Genomic DNA, 4,944 nt, shown 5'->3' with positions numbered 1-4,944 from the left:
ACCACTAGTTGGAGTCTGGATTACTGGGAACTAATAAAGTTTTATTAAAGAAACAAGTAACACAGTACTCTAATGGTAAGGATATAAATGCAACAGGTTAGCAATGATAAATCACACATGTACACAGAACTGGGTAATAGGAATCAACCAAGCTCTATCGCAGTCTAGGGGTAAACTGATCAGTCTTAAGTGACGCAGAGTTCAGTTCAGCTTAGTAGAGTTCGCAGTAATGGCTGTTGTGCCGTTGGAGAGAGAGAGAGAGAGAGATGCAAATCTGATTCAGGCTGACCTTTGATGTCCTTTGCAGATGGTTTCGGGCGGACCCTTTTATGTCTTCTATCCCGCTGTGGTCACCGGCTGTGACCCCTCCGTTCCGGATACGACTGTTCTTCCGCGGTGAACCCGGTACCCAGGCAAGGGTGGACACACACACCAGGTTCCCACCGATCGTACCTTTGCACCCTGTGTGTCTATGGTTGGTTCCCACGAACTGGACCTCCAAACTGCCACCAACTTGTGGGGGCATACCGCTCTTCCAGGGTTTCGTTATCTCGTGATCTTGTGGTGTCGTGCCTTAGCGAACCTGTTCTTTTTATCCCCCTGCTGGGGTATCGCCTGTCCATCAAACTTCAAACAGTTCAGATTCAAAGCAACCGGTCTGTCAATATTCTGAATTGTGTTTCTTTTCCGTTATCTCTCTCTCCTCTCTCATTAACATTTTGAATGTTTCTCCATTGTCTCCCTTCTCTCTCATTAGCATCAATCGTCTGATAACTCGGTTTATCATCACAGAGTGTATTTCTATGTTACAGTGACTGTTCTATTTATAATAAATTATAAATGACTATGATTGCACATTTAGATGGAGACGTAACATAAAGATTTTTACTCCTCATGTATGTAAAGGTTGGAAGAAATAAAGTCAATTAAATTCAATTCAAAACTTTTCCCAGTCCTGATCCTGAAATTTATTTGTAGGTGCGCCCTGACACGCTGGGTGTTTCCAGTATCTTCTGAGTTTATTTAAGATGATGATGAGAAATTGTCAGCCTCATGTTAGTGTTCAGAGTAGAATGACCAAGTGAAGTACAATGAACTCTCATAATCCAACGTGCTTGGGACACTAGCAGCATCAGTCTGGCAGGGTTATCGAATCATTGAATACTACACACTTTTAATTGTCTTCTTTACCTGTTACACAATATTACAATGGATGTTTCAGTGAAACAGGTAACTTTAATAGGAACATGGCAATCGGGGTCCTGGTGAGCAGACAGGGAGCACAGGAAGCATTGCCTGGTGAACAAACTGTTGAACCATCAGGACTTCTGGATGGTGGATGTGATGGGGTCCTGAATTACCCCTATGAACTGTGCTCGTTTACCCCTATTAATTGTGCTTTTGACGAGGGAGAGAGAGAGTTATTTAACACTACATGTTGTTTTGAAAGAAACAGAGGGAGAGAGACAAAGACTAACTGTTGGACTGTCACTTTAAGAACTGGTTAACTTTTGGATTTCTGCTGAGTTGGAGACCGCACCGAGCAGCTCGTAAGATGCTATGGTGACCTAGGGCGTTATTTAATGGACAATTGATGTTATGATTTTCGGCTGGTTGTTGATATTTCTCAAGGACTTTTGCCAGCTTGCATTTCTTACACAGAGAGAGGAAGGAGGAGTTATTTGAGTGACAGTTGATGCTCAGCACGGGAAGATAAAATGGGAGGTCAGATGATAGACCTCAGACACATGTTTTGGACACTGAATGAACATTGTTGTGCCCGCAGGAAAAGCGGGTTTTGGTGGATCGATCAGGCGGATCAATCTGTCACTCTTGCAGTGGAAAGGAAAAGGGGTTGACTGGTGGGGAGTTATCCATGTGTCCACCCTCGCCTGAGGGATAGCTCCACCACAGAAAACCGGACTCCTTTGTTAAAGTCACAGTCGGTGACTTTTAAAGGATTTCGAAGGACAACAAGAAGATCGACGGCGTCAGCTCACCTGAAGACTCAAATCTCTCCCTCTCTTTCTCTCTCCATCACTACTCAACTCAACACCACGAACTGAACTGAACTGAACTTTACTTATCATCGTAAGACTGTATCTTTTTCCCCCTAGACTTAAAGAAGCTTGGTTTTTCATACATATATTTCCACACTTACTGATATACTTACTTATATATATAAAATCATTGCTAACCTCTTTGATTTATCTACATTTATATTGCTGTATTGCGTAGTTACTAATAAATATTATTAGTTAATAGCAATACTGGACTCCAAAGTGTTTTCCATCTCTGCTGGTTCTTTATTCAAGTCACGGGGTACGTGACATGGATTATTCAAATATTTAAATTTAATGTTATTTGGTGATACAACATGGTAGTGGCCTTTCTTGCCAATGAGCCCACCCTGCCCAGATACACCCCTGTGACCAATTAACCTACTAACCCATACATCTTTGGAATGTGGGAGGAAACTGGAGGAAACCTATGTGGACATGGGGAGAATGTACACCACAAGTGCTTACAGACTTACTGTAATAAGACCATAAGACATAGTGCAGAATTAGGCCATTTGGCCCATCGACTCTGCTCCACCATTCAATAGTGGCTGATCCTTTTTTTCTCCTCCTCAGTCCTGGTCCACAGCCTCCCCCCCCCCCCCCCCCCGTAACTTTTGATGCTGTGGCTAATCAAGAACCTATCAATCTCCACATTAAATACATCCAACTCCTGGCCATCACAGCTGCCTGTGGTAACAAATTCCACAAATTCACCACCCTCTGCCTAAAGAAATTTCTCCGCATCTCTGCTTTAAATGGATTCCCCATCTATCCTGAGGCTGTGCCCTCTTGTCCTAGACTCCCCCATATGGAAAACGTCCTGTCCACATCTATTCTCCCTAGGGCTTTCAACTTTTGAAAGGCTTCAGTGAGATCCTCCCACCTCCTCCTTCTAAATTCCAGCAAGTGCAGGCCCTGAGCCATCAGAAGTTCCTCATGTGATAACCCTTACATTCCCAGAATCATCCTTGTGAACCTCCTCTGAACACTCTCCAATTCCAGCATGTCTTTTCTATGATGAGGAGCCCAAAACTGTTCACAATACTCAAGATAAGGCCTCACCATTGCCTTTTTAAGCCTCAGCATCACATTCCTACTCTTATATTCTGGACCTTGTGAAATGGATGCTAACATTGCATTTGCCTTCCTCACCACTGACTCTACCTGCAAGTTAGCCTTTAGGGTGTTCTGCACAAGGATTCCCAAGTCCTTTTGCATCTCAGATTTTCGGATTTTCTCCCCTTTTAGAAAATAGTCTGGACATTTATTTCTTCAAGCAACATACATGACCATACATTTTCCAACATTGTATTTCGTTTGCCACTTTCTTGTCCATTCTCCTAATCTATCTAAATCCTCCTGCAGCCTTCCTGTTTCCTCAACACTACCTGCCCCTCCATCAATCTTCGTATCATCTGCAAACTTGGCAATAAAGCCATCTATACCAACATCTAAAACATTGATATACAGCATAAAAAGAAGCAGCCCCAACACCGACCCCTGCGGAACACCACTAGTCACTGGCAGCCAACCAGAAAAGGATCCTTTTATTCCCACTTTCCACTTCCAACCAATCAGTGAATGCTCTAGCATGCTAGTAATTCTGCTGTAAAACCACAGGCTCTTAACTTAGTAAGCAGCCTCATATGTGGCACCCTGTCAAAGGCCTTCTGGAAATCCAACTGTACGACATCTACTGCATCCCCTTTATCTGTGCTACATGTAATCTCGAAGAATACCAAGAGGTTTGTCAGGCAAGATTTTCCCTTAAGGAAATCATGTTGTCCTGTGTCACCAAGTACTCCATAACCTCATCCTCAACAACTGACTCCAACATCTTCCCAACTACTGAGCTCAGGCTAACTGGTCTATAATTTCCTTAATTTCCTTTCTTAAAGGAGTGACATTTGCAATTTTTCAGTCCTCCAGAACTTTGCCAGAGTCCAATGATTCTTGAAAGATCATTCCTAATGCCTCCACAATCGCTACCCTACCTCTTTCAGAACCCAAGGGTGTAGTTCATCTGATCTAGGTGACTTATGAACCTTTAGGTCTTTCAGCTTTTTGAGCATCAACTTCCTTTTAATAGTAACTGTACTCACTTCTCTTCCCTCACACCCTTTCATGTTCGTCCATTGTTGTCGATGAAGACCTCACAGCAATTGATGATGTCGAGACTAGCGCATGATTTGGATTTAAGTGAGGGAGAGTTGCACAGCATCAGCTTCACTCTCTCTTCCCAATTCCCATGTGGATCCAGTGGCAAGACAAGAGCCGAGATAGCTGGAGATGGGACTTGGCACAGTGAATGACCAGGACATCTTCTGTGTCTCCTCGTGCTCTACATGTTCCATGACGTTTGCAGAGACCGCTTTCTTGACCATTGGACCTTCCATTAGTCTTATCCGCTCAATCCGCCAGAGTCTGTCTTCACATGCTGAGGTAGACATCTCCCTATCTCACCGGGGGTTTGAGACCCATCGGCTACCCTCACCTGGTTTAGCCGGCTTGTCGAAGCTGCTTCCTGGGGTGTGGCCGCTGTCGCATGCAAACAGCTACAGGGAGCCACAGGTGAGAGCTGAGTACCAGGTGGGGAACAAAGGTGGACAAACTGCCTTGAAAAGGACGCGACATGTCACACCCTTTAATACCTGGCACACTGCTAGTGTCTTTCACAGTGAAGACTGATGCAAAATACATCAAAGTTGCTGGTTTGATATGTGTTGCTTGAATTTCCAGCATCTGCAGAATTCCTCATGTTTACTGATGCAAAATACTCATTTAGTTCATCTGCCGTCTCCTTGTCCCCCGTTCTTAATTCTCCGGTCTCATTTTCTAGGGGTCCTATATCCACTCTCATCTCTCTTTTTGCTTTGTGGTA

Source organism: Mobula birostris, chromosome 6 (assembly GCF_030028105.1).
Source record: "Mobula birostris isolate sMobBir1 chromosome 6, sMobBir1.hap1, whole genome shotgun sequence".
Lineage (NCBI taxonomy): Eukaryota > Metazoa > Chordata > Chondrichthyes > Myliobatiformes > Myliobatidae > Mobula > Mobula birostris.
This window is presented reverse-complemented; position numbering follows the sequence as displayed.